This window comes from Lampetra fluviatilis, chromosome 70 (assembly GCF_964198595.1).
Source record: "Lampetra fluviatilis chromosome 70, kcLamFluv1.1, whole genome shotgun sequence".
Lineage (NCBI taxonomy): Eukaryota > Metazoa > Chordata > Hyperoartia > Petromyzontiformes > Petromyzontidae > Lampetra > Lampetra fluviatilis.
In genome coordinates, this window is record NC_136344.1 from 5390384 (window position 1) to 5415948 (window position 25565).

Below are 25565 nucleotides of genomic sequence, written 5' to 3' on the forward strand. Positions count from 1 at the left end.
GTTATTGAGGCTCTCCATATCTAACTTTGACGTCACTGCAGTATATAAGGATCTTGATGGAACTTGATGGCATCGATTAGATTACATTGCCGATCTGAGAACGTCTGTTGAAAATAGGAAGGGCCTGAGGACGGACCCCTAGGGTGCACCAACCGAATTGAGACTGACCTTTTAAAGTTAAAAGTTAAACTGAAATAATTCATCATTAGGACCTCCCTTGCCAGTATCAAAATATAGGAATTGGTTTTACACTTTCTAGCAATGAAGCAGGTGTTAAGATATTAAAACACCAAACAGAAACCTTTGGCAAGGAATCATGTCTAAATTAACCATATTTACTCGTGGTAAACATGCAAAAAAATGCTCTCATAGTAAATGCATTGTCATTATAACTGATTGGTCGACACCAGAGACAGCTTTCTTTAGAGCCTAGTCTCAAACGCTGGTAGAACAGTGGACGTCAAAAGGCGAACTGCACAAATACAATGCACTATCAGGACACTGACAGCTTGGGCTGAGCAGCTACATCATGGGACCTCCGTTTTGCAAGGAATCATGTCTGCATTAACCACATATACTCGTGGTGAACATACAGAAAAATTCAGTTCGGCGTTTTAACATCTTTACACCTGTTTAATTGCGAGAAAGGGTAAAACCTTTTCTGAACTAATTCACTTTTTTCAAAAAGACCACACTCAGCCAAGATTCTAGATCAAGTGGGAAAATTCTCACGTTTCACATTGCACTGCTAGACAGTGTACACAATCTTAACTTTATAAGTAAACCGAAAATAGTTTTTTCATAAGTTTATTCTGCAGGGTCATATATCTCCACCTGACTAAAATCTCCCACATTCAATATTCCTTAACAGATCTGACAATTAAGACCCTCCCCCATTTTTTCATCGTATTTGGATTGATCTACCGCTTCACTATCTTCCAGAATTTACACAAATCCATCACCTCAAAACTCACAAAAATAGTAAAAAATAATGCAAATTTGTAGAGTGCCTTTACATAGGCTCCCTGAACAAACAACAAACACATTGATCATTAGCCTATAGGCCATTGAAGTGAAACATATATGTCGTGTTATTTATTTTTAAAAAGGTGAGTTTTTGAATGGGATATTGAATTATGACCGCTTGAAAATGAAGTGGCAGACGTTTCAAGCCGACAAGAGCAAAGGTGTGGTCCCTAAACACTGTGGACTGCATTCTGAGCGAATGCCGTCAATGCACCTGTCCATTTCAGAATCTATGAAAGTCACAATGACTTACTGGCAAAGGGGTGACACCAGGTTATGTGAAACCGCACGCACACACACAATCACATGCATTTCTTTTAGGGGTGAGGTTAGGTACTTTTTTCAAAATTAATTATTCATGAAGGGGTAATTACGGCAAAGGCATCACTGGAATGCTGGAATCCAGTTTCACATCACGGTGGCGAGATGCTAACTACCTTGTCTGGTACACAGGAGGTCGTTGATTCGATTCCGACCCTGACGTCTGCTATGTTTAGAGTTTGCATGATTTCCCCGTGGTCCCATGGGTTTTCCGCGGGTCCTCTTGTTTCTTTTCTCCACATTTACAATCATGCTCTTCGTGTATATTGCTGCTATATACATTTGCACATGATAAGCCACTTCGTTTAACTATCATCTGAAAAGAGGGGTATAGCTTAGTAGCCCTTACCTGGTAATATAACAATAGTCTATAGTTGATAAATACACTTTAAGAAATGTAGATGACACTTTCGTCATTTGGCCACATGGCCTGCCAGCATTGAATTAATTTCTCAACCACATTAATTCCATAAACCCATCCATCAAATTCACAATGGAAGTGGAGAAGGATGGTAAGCTACAATTCCTGGACGTTTTTGTTTGAGAAGAGACCTGATGGCTCGTTGGGACACTCTGTCTACAGGAAAGCCACCCACACAGATTCCTATCTGAAACCTAATTCCCACCACCATCCGGCACAGAAGAATTCCCTCATCAAAACACTACACCATAGGGACCACTGCATTTCTGACCAACACCACCTAGCCAGTGAACTGGAACACATACACCAGGCCCTCAAGATGAATGGGTACTTGGACCGCATTATTCACAAAGCTGTTTCTCCAACCACGGAGAAACAACCCCCTGATACGCCGATCAAAACCATCACGTTACCATACATAGCAGGTTTTACCAAAAAAGATTTCCAAAATCTTAAACAAACACAAGATCCAGGTCCGATTCAGTACAGTACACAAAATCCGTGATCTAATCCCATCTGTGAAGGATGTCATTCCTGACATGCAATATCATGGAGTCTACAAACTAAGTTGCAACTGTGGTGGCTGTTACATTGCGGAAACGATACGACATATATCGGACCATGTTCGCGAGCACAAGTCAGATCTGAAACACTTCAGAACCAATTCCTCCGCCGTGGCTGACCATTGCTATAACGCTGTGGGCTCTCATGATATTTTTTTTTCGAGACCAAGATACTCTGCAAACCTTCGGGCTACTATCAAAGGTTGGTTGGTTCATGAAGCCATCCAGATATATAAATATAGACGTAACTTCAACCGAGAAGATGGATACAAATTGAGCAATCATCGTAAAGATGTTATTAACCAGGTTAAACCTTAACTGCTTCATGGTGTTGCCTTCATATCCGCATCCCTCCGACCCCCAGCCCCGCTCACTTACCCCCCCGCCCCGGCATTTTGCCTTGCTCGTCTTCTAATCCCGCTAGCACCGCTCCACTTTCCCTACACCACACCCCCCTAAAAACCGCATCTCCAGTTTCTTCAGCCTTCCACTTCCAGCCCCATCCACTCACCCCTCCCCCCGTATTTTGCCTTGCTTGTCTCCTAATCCCTTTAGCAGCGCTCCACTTCTCCTACCACACACACCCCCTCTCTATCTCTCCTCTCTTGCTCCTCCCCCCTCTCTTACCTATATAGCCTCTTGTCACGGCAGCCATTTTTCCCTCTTCAGCAATTGTTTCTTGCTGTAGTTGCCCCACCTGATGACGGACGCTTGTGTTGCGCCCGAAACGTCGTGATTTAATTTATTTTATTTGAGACCTACGTGACTTTACCAAAAGAACTAAAAAGTATAAACCTAAAATTGTTTTCCCTTAACTTAGTTCTGCAGGGCCATTTAATCTCCACCTGAACAAAATCTCCCACATCCACTATTCCTTTACAGATCTGACACTTAAGACCCTCCCCCATGTTGTCATCAAATTTGGATTGATCTACTACAACACTATCTTCTAGAATTTACACAAATCCATAACCTCTTAACTCACAAAAATAGCTAAACATAATGCAAATTTGTAGAGTGCCTTTACATAGGCTTTCTGAACAAACAACAAACACATTAATCATTAGTCTATAGGCCATTGAAGTGAAAAATATATGTGGTGTTATTTATATTTAAAAAGGTGAGTTTTTGAGTGGGATAGTGAATTATGACCGCTTGAAAATGAAGTGGCAGACGTTTCAAGCCGGCAAGAGCAAAGGTGTGGTCCCTAAACACTGTGGACTGCATTCTGAGCGAATGCCCTCAAGGCACCTGTCCATTTCAGAATATATGAAAGTCACAATGACTTACGGGCAAAGGGGTGACACCAGGTTATGTGAGACACCACGCACACACACAATCACATGCATTTATTTCAGGGGTGAGGCCAGGTATTTTTTAAAGATTAATTGTTCATGAAGGGGTAATTACGGCAAAGGCATTCCTGGAATGCTGGAATACAGTTTCACATCACGGTAGCGAGATGCTAACTACCTCGTCTGGTATACAGGAGGTTGTGGATTCGATTCTGACCTTGACGTCTGCTATGTTTAGAGTTTGCATGATTTCCCCGTGGTCACGTGTGTTTTTCCGCGGGTCCTCTGGTTTATTCCCTCAACATTTACAATCATACTCTTCGAGTACATGGCTGCTATACATTTCCATATAATAAGCCACTTCGTTTAACTATCATCTGAAAAGAGGGGTATATCTTAGTAGCCCTTACCTGGTTATCACCATTAGTCTATAGTTCATAAACACGTTGTTTTTACTCGTGGTTAAAATCCTCCCTTTGTTGAGGATGGATCCCAAACAGAATCAAATACATTTTAATCGTGATCGTCATTTTGGAGAATACAAGTTACAACAAATAACCACAGTATTTTCCTCCTTCCCAAATTGTTTCCGGATCATGACAAGCCTCAGTTCACTCCCGAAAATCAAGTTGCATCATAAATGTAGCTGTAACAAATAATCTACAGCGAAGCATAAGTCTATGTCTCTGATAATGGAAGAAATGGTTCCCGGTTACTCTTAATGTCTGGGTTGGGAAATTACATTTATTTCCCCAAGCCTTCATTGTCGTTCGTAAAATGACGTATTCACGTTTTTTTGTGATCGACGGGTTCACGATTCCTTTAACGTAAAAAGCACATGCTTATACTTGCTGTTTGCATCCCAACCTATGGGATCATGATTGTAAAATCTCGCTTATTTTAACATCTGTACAGTCGCAGGTCGCTCATGAACTGAAGCATAACAGCTCATTGTGCCCTTGCTGCTGTTTATAAACCTGAATGCTGATAAGACCCAGCATGTCTGAATGATTTTTAGTCGCAAATCTATATTTACATGTGCTTTTCTTCCCTGGGAAGCCACCCACTGTTTCAGAAGAAAGAAAGGCAGCCAACCCCACATTTAGAGTCGATAAAGAGATTTTGTGGAGATTTAGGATGACGAGGGAGACCCAATAATGCACGGTGAATCCTCTGAAGTTTGTGTTCAGCTTCTTGAAAGCATTCGACAATTGAATTTAAATAAATTCTTGTTATATTCAGTTTAGATTTCCAATCACTGGGTTACACTTGTAAAACATAAACAGACCACACTCGTGTGTCTTCTTGGTTCTTTCGGTAAAGTCACGCAGAAGGGAAATAATAAAATGATAAAAATTTAACATAATAAATTATAATTCTCACGACGTTTCGGCCACAACGCAAGCAGCCGTCCTCAGGTGAAGAACAGGTCTGTCGGAAAGACAGCGTCCGAATGAACACCACCAGGCTTGGCAGCGTATATTTAAGCTGGGTTAGAGGAGGAGAGCGCCTTGACAAAGGAATTTACATATAAACAGATGAATTTAGCATAATTATCGAAAATGCAGATATGGGATTAGTCATTACTTGTGGAATGTATAGGTGGTGGTGGGGGTGGTCTCAAAGTCATATTATGCTCGTGTATTATGTAGGATTAGCAGTAATAAAGGGAGGAAGTAGGATTAGCAGTAATAAAGGGAGGGAAATTTTAAATTATTATAATACAATTTGCTATACACGCCCCTGCCATGGTCAATTCTCTATGCGGATGACGTCATCCTCTCAGATGAAGAGAGAGGAGAAGTGGAAAGACAAACGCGCCTGTGGAAGGAACGTTTGGACGAAAACGGGATGAGGTTCAACATCAAAAAGACGGAGTATATGGAGTGTGGCCCCCAAACCGACGGCACCATCAGCATTGAAGGAGAAGATCTGAAGAAAGTGACGGACTTTAAGTACCTGGGCTCCACCATCAGCTCAGATGGTAGCATCACGACTGATGTGAGGTCACGAGTCAATACGGCATGGATGAAGTGGAGGCAAGTCACCGGAGTCCTCTGTGATCGGAAAATGCTGGATAGGCTGAAGGGAAATATTTACAAGACCATCGTCCGACCGGTAGCACTCTATGGATCCGAGTGCTGGCCAGCCACAACTGTACACGAACAAGCTCTCCACACCATGGAGATGAGGATGCTCAGATGGAGCCTCGGACTCACTCGATGGGATCGTGTCATGAACGAAGACGTTCGGAAGCGACTTGGTGTGGCCCCCATTGCGGAAAAGATGCTTGAGGCAAGGCTTCGGTGGTACGGCCATGTGATGCGAAGTGAAGAGTCATCAGTGGCCAAGACTGCCATGCGTCTTGAGCCAGAGGGCCGCCGTCCACGCGGACGTCCGAAGAAGCGATGGATGGATCGAATAAAGCAAGACATGAAGACGGTCAACGCATCCCCTGAAGATGCCCTGGACCGTGCCAAATGGAGAAGACAATGCCGAAAAGCTGACCCTGCGCCACAGCGGGAACAACGCTAGGAAGAAGAAGCTATACACTATACCATTGACCGTCGCGTGAAAGGTACTAAGAGGAAGGAACGAAATGTATAATAATAATAAATAGTATAAAAGTGTAATGTTTAATATAATGTATAAGGTAACATATAGTATCGTATTTGTATAGTGAATATACAGTAGTGTGGTATACAGTAGGGTGTGTAGAATAATGCATAGTGTAATATTACAATGTAAAGTCTAAGGTATAGGGTGATGTATAGTAACGCAGTTTATAATTTAATGTTGGGTTTGTCTATGGCAGTGTATAATACGGGGCATATCCGTGTGATGTAAGAAAACAGTTGAGCTGGAGGCATATTATATATATTTTTGCGACATAGAAGTGTAATGTATGACTTACTGTTAGTAATTCATCTTATTGGAGAGTATATTGAGTTATATAGTTGATATTGATGCAGTTTATATTTTAGTTTTTTACGTGGTGGTTTGGCTGCTGCAGCTCCTTGCTATTAAAATTTCCCTCCCTTTATTACTGCTAATCCTACATAATACACGAGCATAATATGACTTTGAGACTCCCCCCCCACAACCTACACATTCCACAAGTAGAGGCTAATCCCAAATTTCCATAATTATACTAAATTACTCTGTTGATATGTAAATTGCTTTGTCAAGGCGCTCTCCTCCTCTAACCCCTGCTTAAATATATGCTGCCAAGCTTGGTGGTGTTCATTCGGACGCTGTCTTTTCGACAGCCCTGTTCGTCACCTGAGGACGTCTGCTTGCGTTGTGGCCGAAACGTCGTGAGAATTGTATTTTATTATGTTTTATTTTTATTATTTTATTATTTCCCTTCTACGTGACTTTACCGAAAGAACCAAGAAGATGAATCCCTGCAGTCACGAAAGCTTTAAATCGAAATTTCACACTCGTGTGGTTAATGAATGTACAGTGAGGAAAAAAAACATTTCTCAATAGAAAACGTAAAGATATTGATCGTTATAATTGTCATAGAAAGGCAGTCTTAAACTTACGATTGCCCATATTTAGGAACCAGCTTTCGTGAAATATTAGACAAAAAACTTACATTGAAATAAAACGCAAACTCGCAATGCCAAATTGAACCACAGAGCCATTATGTTCAGCGCAGTGATCTTCTGCGAGGTGTAATGATTCTGCCTCGTGCTGTGAGTGAGTGTTTGTGTGTGTGTGTGCGCGCACAGATCTGTGTATGGGGAGCGGTGGTTAGCTACGAATCCGGCGACCCGAGTTCGATTCCCGATCAAGACAAATATCGATTGCGATTATCTGAACCAGTCATGGGCCTCACCTAGGTCGACTCAGCCTCACATGAGTGTCTTGTGAGGTGTGTAAACATCGCCACTGGGGAGACAATGGCGACCAGGAGTGGTGCTGGCTACTCAACCCCTCGTGTGCCGTGCCAGCCTTCATAGGTGCACGCTAACAGCACTTGCCCCAACAGTCTGTTAAGGTTATACCTGGGATCTTTGTCTTTTTGGACCTGTGTGTGAAAGTGTGAGTGTGGTGATGGAGCAGTTAAGCTCCTCACGAAGCTTCTATTCTTCTCGTCCACAGTCATGCACTCTCTTCTCTGTGTTGTAAAAGTGGACCACTCTATGGAACATCTGCGCTGGTAAGAAACATTCATGCTGGCATGCCTATGATCCATTCTGGGATTAACCAGGCAGGATTGTGTGATGAGTTGAGACATATTTTAAAGATCTAGACACATTCCCATCAGTGGGCTCCTCCTGCAGGTAAGGCTGCGTTGGCTGTGTCATGTATCCCGCATGCCCAGCCACCTCATGCCCAAGCAGATTCTGTTTGGCCGCATCGAGGGGGCTTAACGGGCACGACAATGGCTTGAGAAGAGATGGACTGATGCGGTACGGGAGGATGAGGAGCTAAGTGGATTTGCCGACGACTGGTTCCAGCGCTGTCAAGATCGGTCTCTATGGAGGAGGCTCATGAAGGACGCTTCTGGGCAGCTGGAGACAGTGGCCCTCCTGAAACAACGGAGGGCAGAGAAGCGACGCCAAAACAACAAACGAGCGGAGCGGCAGGCGGCTAAAATGCAGCAAGTTGTCACAGTAGGGAGTTACAGGTGGTGCATCTACCACTCCTCTCAGCAAATCCATGGCACCAGAGTCTGTCGCGAGACCTCCTGTCAGCTAGCCTTCGACACTTCATGTTTCCTCAAAGTGCACCTAGACTGGCACAGGCGTCGTGGTGACGTAACCGTCATTTCGTGGCGATCTGCGGTTGTATTGGTATGTTGGGAGCGGTAGTGTAGCGTTGAGCGCACTGCGCTAAGAAAGTGGCGACCCGAGTTCGATGCTTGCTCACGGCCAACATCAATGCCTGTTGTGGTGTGTAAACTTCACCACTGGGGAAAAACAGGCGGCCGGGCGTGGTGTTTTCCACTCACCCCCTCTTGTGACTTACCGACCATGATAAGTGTTCCTCGCTGACAGCACTTGCTCCTACAGTCATTTGAGGCTATGGGGAGCTCTTTGTCTTTGTGTGGGGCGTGAGGGGTAGCGCAAGGGTTAGAGCTCCGCTGTGCTACCAACCTGGCGGCCAAAGTTCAAGTCCCTCTCACGATCATCACCAGTGACGATTATCTGAATTGGACATGGGCCTCCTCTAGGGCGACTCATCCTCAAATGATTACCTGGTCTGGTTTCTAAACATTGCTACTGGGGAGAGAAAGGCAGTCGGGTGTGGCGCTGGCTACTCACCCCCTTGTGTGCCATGCCGGCCTTCATGGGAGCTGCTCACTAACAGCACTTGCCCCTATAGCCTGTTAAGGCTACACGTGGGATCATTGTCGACGCCGTGTGTATGTGTCTCTGTTTCTGTGTGCGTGGGTGTCTGCAATTGTGGTAACTCATTGCCCCCTTCTGACTAGCTTCAGGACCTGCTCGCCCATCGCCACATGTATAGCCTTGTTGTAGCTGCTCTCTCGCTAGTTCAGCAGTTCCACTTCTGGATTATATTTTTCCGCCTGAGGACGACCGCTTGTGTTGCGATCGAAACGTCGTGATTATATTTATGTATTTATTTTATACCAACGTGGCTTTACCAAAATAACCAAAGAGTATGGATTCCTGCAGTCACGAAAGCTTCAAATCAATACATTCCTTTTTTTAATCACGTGTCAACATGTTCTAACCTGACCGCTGTGAAAAAATGTGTGCGTGCACTCTCGAAAATACAGGTTTTCGCGTTTTTGCTTGCATTGTGACTTTCATAGAATCTTAAATATGCCAGTGCCTTGCATCAAGTGTCTCTCAGAATGCAGTATTTTGCCTGACAGGTGTATTTTACAACCACCACACCTGATCCTTTTTCGCCTGTGCCTGAATGACAACTAGCAGAACCGGCGAATTTTCTGTATTAGGCAGCATTTCGTTTCGTGTAAACCACATGCACTGTTCGTGTGCAGTCTTTGATGTTATTGAGGCTCTCCATATCTAACTTTGACGTCACTGCAGTATATAAGGATCTTGATGGAACTTGATGGCATCGATTAGCTTACATTGCCGATCGGAGAACGTCTGTTGAAAATAGGAAGGGCCTGAGGACGGACCCCTAGGGTGCACCAACCGAATTGAGACTCACCTTTTAAAGTTAAAAGTTAAACTGAAATAATTCATCATTAGGACCTCCCTTGCCAGTATCAAAATATAGGAATTGGTTTTACACTTTCTAGCAATGAATCAGGTGTTAAGATATTAAAACACCAAACAGAAACCTTTGGCAAGGAATCATGTCTAAATTAACCATATTTACTCGTGGTAAACATGCAAAAAAATGCTCTCATAGTAAATGCATTGTCATTATAACTGATTGGTCGACACCAGAGACAGCTTTCTTTAGAGCCTAGTCTCAAACGCTGGTAGAACAGTGGACGTCAAAAGGCGAACAGCACAAATACAATGCATTATCAGGACACTGAGAGCTTGGGCTGAACAGCTACATCATGGGACCTCGGTTTTGCAAGGAATCATGTCTGCATTAACCACATATACTCGTGGTGAACATCAACAAAAATGTTTCAGTTCGGCGTTTAAACATCTTAACACATGTTTTATTACTCTTTGGTTTTTTCGATAAAGTCACGTAGGTAAAAACTAAAATAAAATAAATTAAAACAATTTAATGAAGTCACGTCGTTTCGGGCGCAACACAAGCGTCCTTCTTCAGGTGGGGACAACGTAGCGAAAGCTTATCTGGTTAAAATCCTGTTTTATTGCCAGAAAGGTTAAAACCTGATCTGAGTTTTCGAGTGGGATATTGAATAATGGCCGCTTGAAAATGTAGTGGCAGATTGTTCAAGCCGGCAAGAGCAAAGGTGTTGTCCCAAACACAGTGGACTGCATTCCGAGCGAATGCCGTCAAGGCACCTGTCCATTTCAGAATCTATGAAAGTCACAATGACTTACGGGCAAAGGGGTGACACCAGGTTATGTGAGATTGCACGCACACACACAATCACATAAATTTCTTTCAGGGGTGAGGCCAGGTATTTTTAAATCCTTTATATTAAGTTTGCTTGCTTGCTTGCTTGCGTGCTTGCGTGCTTTCTTGCTTGCTTACGACCGTGCAAATATTTTGGTCGTTTTTTAACCCACTTCCCGTGATCCAATCGAGCTGACATTTTGCACACAGACTCGTTGTGCGTGACAGTTCATTTTCCTGAAACATTTTTTCCAAAATTTTACACTGTTCAGGGAATTTTTTTTAAAATATTTAATTACCAATTGCTTAATGGTGGCAGACAATCATCTGACCCATAGGTGGCAGCCATCTCAAGCCAGAGGACAAGAGGACTCTAGCTGCCACGCATATAAAGGATTTATAGTGAAAAACTTTGTTTTTACGGGTTAATTCTTTTTTAAGATTAATTATTCATGAAGGGGTAATTACGGCAAAGGCTTCACTGGAATGCTGGAATACAGTTTCACATCACGGTGGCGAGATGCTAACTACCTCGTCTGGTATACAGGAGGTTGTGGATTCTGACCTTGACGTCCGCTATGTTTAGAGTTTGCATGATTTCCACGTGGTCACGTGTGTTTTTCTGCGGGTCCTCTGGTTTATTCCCTCCACATTTACAATCATGCTCCTCGAGTTTATGGCTGCTATACATTTCCATATGATAAGCCACTTCGTTTAACTATCATCTGAAAAGAGAGGTATATCTTAGTAGCCCTGACCTGGTGATATAACACAAGTCTCTAGTTTAAAAATACGTTGTTTTTATTCCTGGTTACAATCCTCCTTTTGTTGAGGATGGATCCCAAACAGAATCAAATAAATACACTATAATCATGATCGTCATTTTGGAGAGTACAAGTTACAACAAATAACCACAGTATTTTCCTCCTTCCCATATTTTTTCCGGATCATGACAAGACTCCGTTCACTCCTGAAACTCAAGTTGCATCATAGATGTAGCTGTAACAAATAATCTACAGCGAAGCATAAGTCCATGTCTCTGATAATTGTAGAAATGGTTCCCGGTTACTCTTTGTGTCTGGGTTGGGAAATGGCATTTATTTCCCGAAACCTTCATTATCGTTCGCAAAATGACGTATTCACGTTTTTTGTGATCGACGGGTTCCCGATTCCTTTAACGTAAAAAGCACATGCTGATATTTGGTGTTTGCATCCCGACCTATGGGATCATGATTGAAAAATCTCGCTTTTTTACATCTATACAGTCGCAGGTCGCTCAAGAAATGAAGCATAACAGCTCACTGTGCCCTAGCTGCTGTTTATAAACCTGACTGCTGATAAGACCGAGCAGGTCTGAATGATTTTTAGTCTCAAATCTATATTTAGGTGAGCTTTTATATCTTGGGAAGCATCCCACTTTTTCAGTTAAAAGAAAGGCAGCCAACCCCACATTTAGAGTCGATGAAGAGATTTTGTAGAGATTTAGGATGACGAGGGAGAGTCAATATTGCACGGTGAATCCTCTGAAGTTTGTGTTCAGCTTCTTGAAAGCATTCGACAATAGTATATATATTCTTGTTATATTTAGTTTTAGATTTCCAATCACTGGGTTACACTTGTAAAACATAAACAGAACACACTCGAGTGGTTAATAAATGCACAGTGAGGTATAATAGCATTTCTCAACAAAAAACGTAAAGATATTGATCGTTATAATTGTCATATAAAGGCAGTCTTCAACTTACGATTGCCCGTATTTAGGAACCAGCTTTCATTAAATATGAAAAAAAACTTAGATTGACTCAAAACGCAAATTCGCAATGCCAAATTGAACCACATAGCTATTTTGTTCAGCGCAGCAATCTTCTGCGAGGTGTAATGAGTCGGCCTCGTGCTAGGAGTGAGTGTTTGTGTGTGCGCACAGACCTGTGTGTGGGGAGCGGTGGTTAGCTACGAATCCGGCGACCCGAGTTCGATTTCAGCTCAAGGCAAATACCGATGGCGATTATCTTAACCAGTCCTGGGCCTTATCTAGATCGACTCAGCCTCCAATGAGTGCCTGGTGAGGTGTGTAAACATCGCCACTGGTGAGACAATGGCGACCGGGAGTGGTGCTGGCCACTCAACCCCTCGTGTGCCGTGCCGGCCTTCAATGGTGCTCGCTAACAGCACTTGCCCCAACAGTCTGTTAAGGCTATAAGGGGGATCTTTGTCGTTTTGTGCCTGTGTGAGTGTGGTGATGGAGCAGTTAAGCTCGTCACGTAGCTTCTGTTCTTCTCGGCCACAATCCATGCGTTCTCTTCTCTATGTTATAAAACGTGGACCACTCTAATGGGACATCTGCGCTGGTAAGAAACATTCAGGCTGGCATGCCTATGATCCATTCTGGGATTAACCAGGCTGGATTGTGCGATGAGTTCAGAAAGATTTGAAAGATCTAGACACATTCCCATCAGGGGGCTCCTCCTGCAGGTAAGACTGCGTTGGCTGCGTCATGTATCCCGCACGCCCAGCCACCTCATGCCAAAGCAGCTCATGTTTGACCGCACAGAGGGGGCTTAACGGGCACGACAATGGCTTGAGAAGAGATATACTGATGCGGTACGGGAGGATGTGGAGCTGAGTGGATTTGCCGACGACTGGTTCCAGCGGTGTCAAGATCGCGGTCTCTATGGAGGAGGCTCGTGAAGGACGCTTCTGGGCAGCTGGAGACAGTGGCCCTCCAGAAACAATGGAGGGCAGAGATGCGACGCCAATACAACAAACGAGCAGAGTGGCAGGCTGCTAAAATGCAGCAAGTTGTCACAGTAATAGGTTACAGGTGGTGCATCTACCACTCCTCTCAGCCAATCCATGGCACCTGGGTCTGTCCCGAGACCTCCTGTCAGCGAGCCTTCGACACTTCACGTTTCCTCAAAGTGCACCTCGACTGGCAACAGGTGTCGTGGTCACGTATCCGTCATTTCTTGGCGAACTGCGATTGTATTGGTATTGATGTGTTGGGAGAGGTAGGTGGGATGGATGGTGATGGCAATCAGGTTTTAGGAAGTTGTCGGTATGGGTTACTGTGGCGACCCGAGATCGATGCTTGCTCACGGCCAACATCAGTGCCTGGTGTGGTGTGTAAACTTCCCCACTGGGGAGAAAAAAGGCGACGGGCGTGGTGTTTGCCACTCACCCCCTCTGGTGACTTACCGACCATGATAAGTGCTACTCGCTGACAGCACTTGCTCCTAAAGTCATTTGAAGCTATGGGGAGCTCTTTGTCTTTGTGTGGGGCGTGAGGGGTAGCGCAAGGGTTAGAGCTCCGCTGTGCTACCAACCTAGCGGCCAAAGTTCAAGTCCCGCTCACGATCATCACCAGTGACGATTATCTGAATTGGACCTAGGCCTCCTCTCGGGCGACACATCCTCAAATGAGTACCTGGTCTGGTTTGTAAGCATCGCTACTGGGGAGGGAAAGGCAGCCGGGTGTGGCGCTGGCTACTCACCCCTCGTGTGCCGTGCCGGCCTTCATGGGAGCTGCTCAATAACAGCAGGCTACACGGGGAATCATTGTCGTTGTTGTGTGTGTCTCTGTTTCTGTGTGTGTGGGTGTCTGCAATTGTGGTAACTCATTGCCCCTTTCTGACTAGCATCAGGACTCAAGGTTCGTGAAAATAAAACATTGTTTTTTCCATTCATGTTACTTTATTTTATGTTTTACTTTATTTTTTATACAGTATTTTTATAGTGTTACATGGAAAAGTACAATATTCTTAATTTTGAGATTGACAGTGCTTCCCTTTCTGTTGAACCTTAGCACATGTCTTAACACTGACAACATGGGCATTTAAATACAGTGGATTATTGTGTTCCGATTCAAGAAACGTTCGAGTTATGGATTTGTCTCAGGAATATATGAGGTTCGTAACCCGAGAACCGCCCTTATTCCTTCATGACTGATTAAAAATAAAATACCATTTTCTCCCAAACAGCAGCATCCCTGCTTCCACCCTGATTATCATGGTTGGCTACATACGGTGAAAACTAATTTCATAATAAAAAAAATACGTCTGTACCACATCCTGGCAATCATGATCTACATATGTTGGCAATTGGGGTATTTATGTTCAAATATTCCTGAATGCTCGGTTTAAAATATTGAAAAATATCAATCCTACTTTTATACAATGTTGTTTTGTTAAAATTATACAAATAGATGCCACCGCTCACGTCATGCATGTGTAATAATTCTCCGGAGACGGATTCGGAATCGGTCTTCTTTATTTTCACTTCACGGTACACTTGTTCCCACACGCTCCGTTGCTGGCAGACAACGGAGAGCGGCAGACTCCCACAACTCCCACCGCGCACGTGGCACCCGGAGCCCCGTTCGCGCGTGGCTCTCACCCCGTTCAGTTCCCCGTCTCCTCTCGATCATCCCTCTCTCCTCCCTCTTAATCCCTTCGTCACGTGGTCCCCTCAGCCAATCCTCCATGGGCAATCTCGACCGTTCTCGATGGTTCCCTGTCACTCCCGGGACCACGCCTCTTATCCGGATCCCCATTAGCTGGGGCCCCAATGGCTGGGCCAATCACCCCTGATGACATGCCGTGATCACGCCGGCCCCACGCTCCCTATCTCGACCCTTATTGGCTACAAGCAGGACCGGCAAGCCAATCCCCCACGTGAACCCACTATAGCTGTTATTACATCACCCCCCCCCCCCCCCCCGGTGAAAAAAAGTAGCCGTCTCGGCTGGGAAAGGGTGATAAACCAATTCCGAACACATTATTAGGGCACCAAGGTGCATTTAACGATACGAGGGTGAACCGGCGTCCCTGCGCCCAACAACATTTAAAAAAGTCACCCATACAACAAGAATCACCACATACATTAGGGCGCCCCTGCAGCGCAGTAACAACAGGGAAATAAACGAACGATCAAACGTTAACGAAACGGAAGAGATTTCGACCGCGTACGCGACGCGGGACCCCCTCCGCTTCCAGCGCATGATCCCCTTGCTTCCGGATGGACAGGAGGTGGTAGGCACGAAGAAGAAGTAGGTTGTTGATGCTCGGTCACGTCCAGGGCAGGTCTCATTGGAGGGGGGGCGGCTGGGGCCGCCTCAGCCCTCAGAACCTGTTCATCTGTAGGAGGCACAACACAGTCCCCCTTGGGATGAATGGATGTGACAATCGGCGTGGTCGGCTCGACGGAACCCGGCAGGTCAACTAGTGGGGATGAAGGGCCGACACGCGCGTCAACATAGGGTTTAAGCCGTGAGGAGTGGACATACCACTGCCGATTTTCGTACTGAACACGGATACTCTGCAAGTTCCGAACATCCACTAGTGTCACAGGCCCTCGCCACGGCCTGTGCAGCTTGGGGGATGTGCCCGCCGGTACCTGGGGGCAGTGGAGCCACGCCCGGTCCCCCACTGACAAAGACATGTGAGTATGCGATTGACGCGCATAACGTTCGTTCCTTGCCTGAGCACGGGCCGTCGCACACCGGGCAGCCTCTCGCGCCTCCGTCACTCGTTCAAGCGAGTCATGCACGTGGTCAGGCAAAGAACGGGACGGTCGATTACTCGGCTCACCCAATTGCACATCGATGGGTGGAACATTTTCACGGCCATACATCAAAAAGAATGGTGAGTATCCCGTGGACGTGTGTGGAACCATGCGGTAAGCCGCTAAGACGCCTGGTATGTGCAGGTCCCAATCGGTTTGCTTTTCACTGACCGTGTGACAAAGCATAGCCGAGAGGGTGCGGTTGAATCGTTCCACCATACCATCTGTTTGTGGGTGGTAAGGAGAAGTGCGAATTTTCTTCGTACCCAACGCGTCACAAACTTCCTTAAGCAATTTGGAAGAGAAATTCCGCCATTGATCTGTGAGCAGCCTCTCAGGTGCCCCCTTGTCCATGACATACCCGTTCAAGAAAGCGTCGGTAATGGATGCTGCCGTCTGGTCGGGCAGAGGCCAGGCCATCGGCCATCGAGAAAAATATTCCACCCCGACGAGAAGGTATTTATTGCCCCTAGCCGACGGGGGAAACGGGCCCAGAATATCGAGAGCAACCAATTCGTTAATGCGGGACACCTCAATGGAACGTAACGGTGGTACATAGGGGTTCCGAGGCGGCTTCCTCTTTGCACAGTCCTGGCATGAGCGAATAAAGTCCTTGACGTCTGCCGTCATACCGGCCCAAAAGAAATCCTTCTGCAGCACGGCCAAAGTCTTTTGGACACCGAGGTGCATCAACTTATCATCGTGCAGAGCACGAAGCAGGTCGTAGCGAAGCGAAGTAGGCACCACCAAGCGTGGTCGGTCAGACAACCCGTCAGTACACATTTACAATCCCGACTTGCCTCGGAATATCTGCCATTTCCAACCCGCCAATTGAGATTTTTGTTTCCCTATCAATTTCCGTAGCGGAGACAGCGAGGCATCAGCCTCCTGCTCACGTAGCCAGACCGCGTGTGGTAGCCGTAAGATATCATCCGTGTCCACCGACCCTTGCTGGTCGTCCTCCTTCGCTTTCGCCCCTGCATCCTCATCCGCTATCGCCCCCATAACCGGACAAGGCGAGGTGGCTGGTGCCGCACAGCGGTGCGTGCCCGTCAGGCAAGTGCACTGAGGAAGGGGCGGCAGCCGTGAGAGCGCGTCAGCGTTCGTGTGACGGGTCCCCTTCCTGTATGTAATATCAAAGGAAAATTCCTGTAGCGATTCCAACCACCTAGCCAATTGGCCTGACGGTTGATCTAATTTCAAGGAGTATTGTAAAGCCGCATGATCTGAGCGAACTAGGAATTTCCGTCCATACAGGTACGGCCGGTACAATCGGACAAAGTGAACAATTGCCAAAAGTTCCCATCTTGTCACACAATAGCGTGTTTCCGCAGGGGACAAAACCCGGCTGCCGTACGCCACTACTCGCTCTACCCCGTCCTTACGTTGCGACAACACGGCCCCAATGCCGATATCACTAGCATCCGTATCGAGGATGAACGGCTGTGAGAAATCTGGGTAATCCAGCGTTGGCGCCGTGGCGAGGTGGTCCCGAAGTGCCATAAAAGATTTTTCCTCTTCCGCTCCCCATTTAAACCTTTGATTTTTGCCAGTCAGAACGTGTAATGGCTTTGCCAACGTCGCAAAATTTTTAACGAAGCGGCGATAATAGGAAGCGAACCCAATAAACCGCCGAACATCTCCCACCGAAGTGGGTGTGGGCCACTCTCGTACACATTTCGTTTTCAGAGGGTCAGTGGATACGCCGTCCGAACTGACAATATGACCCAAGTAACGGACAGAGTGTTGCAGAAGGTGGCATTTTTTAGGTTTAAATTTAAGGTCAGCCGTACGCATTCTTTGAAAAACCGCCTCTAGACGTTGGAGGTGTTCTTCGAACGTGCGGCTGAAAACAATTATATCGTCAAGATATATGAGGCACGTTTCCCACTGCAGTCCCGTCAACACCAATTCCATGAGCCGCTGAAACGTCGCCGGTGCCGCATTGAAGCCCATAGGCAACCGATTAAATTCAAAGAGACCTTGCGGCGTGCGGAACGCCGTTTTCGCCTTCGACTCATCGTCGAGGGGAAGCTGCCAGAACCCCGAGGACAGGTCAAGGGTGGAAAAAAACTTAGCACCCGATAAAGCGTCCAACGAATCATCCATCCTCGGTAAGGGGTATGCATCTGCCACCGAAACTTTGTTTAACCGGCGGAAATCAACACAAAATCTTGTACCACCATCTTTCTTCTTTACCAGAACGACGGGCGCGGCCCAAGGGCTGTTGGACGGCGAAATGATGTCCGCCGCCAACAATTCATTTTCCGCTCCGCGCACGTGATCCCTTTTCGCCGGGCTCATGCGATGAGGGTGCATACAGATGGGAGGCGTCGCACCGGTGTCAATATGGTGCGACAAAAGCGACGTGCGGCCGAGGTCCAAATCATTTTTACTGAAAACATCAGTGTACTGTATCAATAATGAACGCAGGGCGTTCCTTTGTTCGTTCGACAAGGAAGAATTTTCTCCTCACAAATCAGCGATCCAACGTTCTTGAGAGCGATCGTGTGGGGGCCTACCAGCGGGCATTCGTGCGCGCGGCGCTGCGTTGCAAGAGGCGAAGTCGGTAGTGGCGTGAGCCAACACCGACCCCTCCGGAACAATAACGCGGTCAGGTCCCCCATTTAACACCTGTATAAAAGGTGCTTGACCCGGTCGCACGATCGTTTGTGCCGCCGCTAAAGAAAAGGATTTAGATGCCGAATTCGATGGGGATAGCAGCACGCCTTCTGCACCCTTCCCCATTCGAAGTGGTTTACGATAACGCAACGGTATTAGCATCTGTGCTCCCGGTGGTACTTCTACCGTAGCAGCAACAACGGCAGTAACTGCGTTACTTGCAGGCGCGCTGGCCAGCAAGGAAGGCAGGAACGCCATTCGACGACCCCCCGGCATTTCCAAACAGTCCTGGTCGACTCGTATTTTCAGCGGCATCCGACGCAGGAAATCAGTACCGAGTAAGCATGGAACAGCTAGCGAGCGAGAGATCAATACAGGTCCTGCGGCGGTAATATTCCCGATAGTGATGCTCACATCTGCCTGGCCACAGATACCCATGCTTCCCCCATTCGCGGCGACACACGCATCATTAACCTTACGTATCTGCGACGCAGGGATGGACAACAAATGAAAAATAACATCAGAAATGATGGTGGCCGACGCGCCCGTGTCCACCAAGATGCGCACATCAACGCCGTCGATGGTACCGCGTACCGTCGACGAGCCCGAAGCCGCAGCTACAACCCTGCGAGCCAATTTTTTCCACTGCGTAGCAGAGCGCGTAACTGTAGCGGGGGAAGTAAATTTTTCCTGAGGAGTGTGAGAATGAGTGCGAATGGATGGGTGATGTGACAGGACCTGCCGGGTGTCCGATGTGTGCCGACTCGCCCGAGGTTGTTGCGGCTCCGCAGTAGGTGGAGGAGATGGAGGTCCCCTCGTCGGAGGAGGCGACAGTAGAGGTCGACAGCGGCAGTCACGGGCGAAATGGCCCCGTCTGCCGCACTTGAAGCACGCCGCCGACGTCGGCCGGCGGTCGGACGACCCGGCCCTTGCACGCGGACGGCCCATGTAGTTGATACGCTGGTCGCGCAGCCGCCGTCCCGGAATCCCGTGCGAAACAGCAGCAGCCAGCATGTCGTCGTCGCCCGAGTCGTCGGAGCAGTGGACCACCAGTCGTGGAGACCACCCCAAAGGTGGCCCGTCGATCTCTGGTTTCCCCGTCCACGCCGCCATCTGGTCCCAACGCCTGATATTAAATTTTGCATCCAGGCAGCGCGCCACCCATCGCGATGTAAGTGGTTCATGGCCGCAAACTGGCAGCGAAATCTTGAGTTCCTGAGCCAACTCCAGCATACGGGAGAGAATGAGAGGATCCAAATGGTCGGCCGTCGCGTCGGGGTAGGCAGCCATGGCCAGCGCCATCAACGCCCCACGATAGGCCAACGGCGATTCTTCCGATGCTCGGCGACGTAACATAAATTTTCTGGTAGCCGACGTCGGTGGGTCATAGAATTCCGCCATCTCCGCAAACGCGTCCCGCAGTGTCTTCTTTTTGGCTGCCGGGATGGAACGGAAGACCCCCAGAAAAACATCGTCGAGCAGTGTAGGTAGCGCTCCCAGCGCTTCATCCTCCGTCCAATTGACGGATCTAAAAGCCGATTCAAAGCACCATGTGAAAGCACTCCAATCACCCCCGGCGATGAATTCTTTGATTTGTGGAAGGCGATGCCCGCGGTGGCAAGCGCGCGCCGCGGGCGTCTCCGACTGACGTTCCCGCTCTCCACCCGTATCAGGCAAAATGGCGGCCGGCGGCCGCGTGGCGGTAGGCGCGCCCAAAATGGCGGCCGACGGCTCCGGCGCAGCCGCTCCACCCAGAATGACGGCGTCCTCCCGCGTAGCAGAAGGAATGGCGGACGCAGGTTCTTTCACCGGACTCCTTCCCGCGGCGTCCAGTTGATCGGCAATCTGGCGGCCCGCGGCTGGTGAGGATGCCACCGCGGTCACCAGACTAAGCAGAATGGCGCGTAATGACTCGATCTGCTCCGCCATCAGCCGCCACTCGCCTTTTGTTCCTGCAGTGGTCGCATCTTCCGTCGGTCGACGCTGAGAGACGTCGAGAAGTACATTTTCAGCAGGCGGCATAGGGGCTGTAGCTCCCAACAGCTCATCTTCATCCGTCTCGACCTCCTCCTCCGATAGAGGCACAGGTAGGTTCTTTTTTTCTGGGGTGCTTGGACATCTTGACGATCGTCCAAACAGTCGCAGAAGTACTTCTGACACCAATGTAATAATTCTCCGGAGACGGATTCGGAATCGGTCTTCTTTATTTTCACTTCACGGTACTCTTGTTCCCACACGCTCCATTGCTGGCAGACAACGGAGAGCGGCAGACTCCCACAACTCCCACCGCGCACGTGGCACCCGGAGCCCCATTCGCGCGTGGCTCTCACCCCGTTCAGTTCCCCGTCTCCTCTCGATCATCCCTCTCTCCTCCCTCTTAATCCCTTCGTCACGTGGTCCCCCCAGCCAATCCTCCATGGGCAATCTCGACCGTTCTCGATGGTTCCCTGTCACTCCCGGGACCACGCCTCTTATCCGGATCCCCATTAGCTGGGGCCCCAATGGCTGGGCCAATCACCCCTGATGACATGCCGAGATCACGCCGGCCCCACGCTCCCTATCTCGACCCTTATTGGCTACAAGCAGGACCGGCAAGCCAATCCCCCACTATAGTTGTTATTACACTACCATCTGAGCGGATGGTGGAGCCCAGGTACTTAAAGTCCGTCACTTTCTTCAGATCTTCTCCGTCAATGCTGATGGTGCCGTCGGTTTGGGGGCCACATTCCATATACTCCGTCTTTTTGATGTTGAACCTCATCCCGTTTTCGTCCAAACGTTCCTTCCACAGGCGCGTTTGTCTTTCCACTTCTCCTCTCTCTTCATCTGAGAGGATGACGTCATCCGAATACAGAATTGACCATGGCAGGGGCGTGTATAGCAAATTGTATTATAATAATGAAAAAATTCCCTCCCTTTATTACTGCTAATCCAACTTCCCCCACTTTATTACTGCTAATCCTACATAATACATGTGCATAATATGACTTAGAGACCACCCCCACCACCACCTACACATTCCACAAGTAGTGACTAATCCCATATCTGCATTTTCGATAATTATGCTAAATTCATCTGTTGATATGTAAATTCCTTTGTCAAGGCGCTCTCCTCCTCTAACCCAGCTTAAATATACGCTGCCAAGCTTGGTGGTGTTCATTCGGACGCTGTCTTTCCGACAGACCTGTTCTTCACCTGAGGATGGCTGCTTGCGTTGTGGCCGAAACGTCGTGAGAATTATAATTTATTATGTTAAATTTTTATCATTTTATTATTTCCCTTCTGCGTGACTTTACCGAAAGAACCAAGAAGACACACGAGTGTGGTCTGTTTATGTTTTACAAGTGTAACCCAGTGATTGGAAATCTAAACTGAATATAACAAGAATTTATATAAATTCAATTGTCGAATGCTTTCAAGAAGCTGAACACAAACTTCAGAGGATTCACCGTGCATTATTGGGTCTCCCTCGTCATCCTAAATCTCCACAAAATCTCTTTATCGACTCTAAATGTGGGGTTGGCTGCCTTTTTTTCTTCTGAAACAGTGGGTTGCCTCCCAGGGAAGAAAAGCACACGTAAATATAGATTTGAGACTAAAAATCATTCAGACCTGCTGGGTCTTATCAGCATTCAGGTTTATAAACAGCAGCAAGGGCACAATGAGCTGTTATGCTTCAGTTCATGAGCGACCTGCGACTGTACAGATGTTAAAATAAGCGAGATTTTACAATCATGATCACATAGGTTGGGATGCAAACAGCAAGTATAAGCATGTGCTTTTTACGTTAAAGGAATCGTGAACCCGTCGATCACAAAAAAACGTGAATACGTCATTTTACGAACGACAATGAAGGCTTGGGGAAATAAATGCCATTTCCCAACCCAGACATTAAGAGTAACCGGGAACCATTTATTCCATTATCAGAGACATAGACTTATGCTTCGCTGTAGATTATTTGTTACAGCTACATTTATGATGCAACTTGATTTTCGGGAGTGAACTGAGGCTTGTCATGATCCGGAAACAATTTGGGAAGGAGGAAAATACTGTGGTTATTTGTTGTAACTTGTATTCTCCAAAATGACGATCACGATTAAAATGTATTTGATTCTGTTTGGGATCCATCCTCAACAAAGGGAGGATTTTAACCACGAGTAAAAACAACGTGTTTATGAACTATAGACTAATGGTGATAACCAGGTAAGGGCTACTAAGATCTACCCCTCTTTTCAGATGATAGTTAAACAAAGTGGCTTATTATATGGAAATATATAGCAGCCATGTACTCGAAGAGTATGATTGTAAATGTTGAGGGAATAAACCAGAGGACCCGCGGAAAAACACACGTGACCACGGGGAAATCATGCAAACTCTAAACATAGCAGACGTCAAGGTCAGAATCGAATCCACAACCTCCTGTATACCAGACGAGGTAGTTAGCATCTCGCTACCGTGATGTGAAACTGTATTCCAGCATTCCAGGAATGCCTTTTGCCGTAATTACCCCTTCATGAACAATTAATCTTTAAAAAATACCTGGCCTCACCCCTGAAATAAATGCATGTGATTGTGTGTGTGCGTGGTGTCTCACATAACCTGGTGTCACCCCTTTGCCCGTAAGTCATTGTGACTTTCATATATTCTGAAATGGACAGGTGCCTTGAGGGCATTCGCTCAGAATGCAGTCCACAGTGTTTAGGGACCACACCTTTGCTCTTGCCGGCTTGAAACGTCTGCCACTTCATTTTCAAGCGGTCATAATTCACTATCCCACTCAAAAACTCACCTTTTTAAATATAAATAACACCACATATATTTTTCACTTCAATGGCCTATAGACTAATGATTAATGTGTTTGTTGTTTGTTCAGAAAGCCTATGTAAAGGCACTCTACAAATTTGCATTATGTTTAGCTATTTTTGTGAGTTTAGAGGTTATGGATTTGTGTAAATTCTAGAAGATAGTGTTGTAGTAGATCAATCCAAATTTGATGACAACATGGGGGAGGGTCTTAAGTGTCAGATCTGTAAAGGAATAGTGGATGTGGGAGATTTTGTTCAGGTGGAGATTAAATGGCCCTGCAGAACTAAGTTAAGGGAAAACAATTTTAGGTTTATACTTTTTAGTTCTTTTGGTAAAGTCACGTAGGTCTCAAATAAAATAAATTAAATCACGACGTTTCGGGCGCAACACAAGCGTCCGTCATCAGGTGGGACAACTACAGCAAGAAACAATTGCTGAAGAGTGAAAAATGGCTGCCGTGACAAGAGGCTATATAGGTAAGAGAGGGGGGAGGAGCAAGAGAGGAGAGATAGAGAGGGGGTGTGTGTGGTAGGGGAAGTGGAGCGCTGCTAAAGGGATTAGGAGACGAGCAAGGCAAAATACGGGGGGAGGGGTGAGTGGATGGGGCTGGAAGTGGAAGGCTGAAGAAACTGGAGATGCGGTTTTTAGGGGGGTGTGGTGTAGGGAAAGTGGAGCGGTGCTAGCGGGATTAGAAGACGAGCAAGGCAAAATGCCGGGGCGGGGGGGTAAGTGAGCGGGGCTGGGGGTCAGAGGGATGCGGATATGAAGGCAACACCATGAAGCAGTTAAGGTTTAACCTGGTTAATAACATCTTTACGATGATTGCTCAATTTGTATCCATCTTCTCGGTTGAAGTTACGTCTATATTTATATATATCTGGATGGCTTCATGAACCAACCAACCTTTGATAGTAGCCCGAAGGTTTGCAGAGTATCTTGGTCTCGAAAAAAAAAATATCATGAGAGCCCACAGCGTTATAGCGATGGTCAGCCACGGCGGAGGAATTGGTTCTGAAGTGTTTCAGATCTGACTTGTGCTCGCGAACATGGTCCGAAATATGTCGTATCGTTTCCGCAATCTAACAGCCACCACAGTTGCAACTTAGTTTGTAGACTCCAGGATATTGCATGTCAGGAATGACATCCTTCACAGATGGGATTAGATCACGGATTTTGTGTACTGTACTGAATCGGACCTGGATCTTGTGTTTGTTTAAGATTTTGGAAATCTTTTTTGGTAAAACCTGCTATGTATGGTAACGTGATGGTTTTGATCGGCGAATCAGGGGGTTGTTTCTCCGTGGTTGGAGAAACAGCTTTGTGAATAATGCGGTCCAAGTACCCATTCATCTTGAGGGCCTGGTGTATGTGTTCCAGTTCACTGGCTAGGTGGTGTTGGTCAGAAATGCAGTGGTCCCTATGGTGTAGTGTTTTGATGAGGGAATTCTTCTGTGCCGGATGGTGGTGGGAATTAGGTTTCAGATAGGAATCTGTGTGGGTGGCTTTCCTGTAGACAGAGTGTCCCAACGAGCCATCAGGTCTCTTGTCAAACAAAAACGTCCAGGAATTGTAGCTTACCATCCTTCTCCACTTCCATTGTAAATTTGATGGATGGGTTTATGGAATTAATGTGGTTGAGAAATTAATTCAATGCTGGCAGGCCATGTGGCCAAATGACGAAAGTGTCATCTACATTTCTTAAAGTGTATTTATCAACTATAGACTATTGTTATATTACCAGGTAAGGGCTACTAAGCTATACCCCTCTTTTCAGATGATAGTTAAACGAAGTGGCTTATCATGTGCAAATGTATATAGCAGCAATATACACGAAGAGCATGATTGTAAATGTGGAGAAAAGAAACAAGAGGACCCGCGGAAAACCCATGGGACCACGGGGAAATCATGCAAACTCTAAACATAGCAGACGTCTGTGTCGGAATCGAATCAACG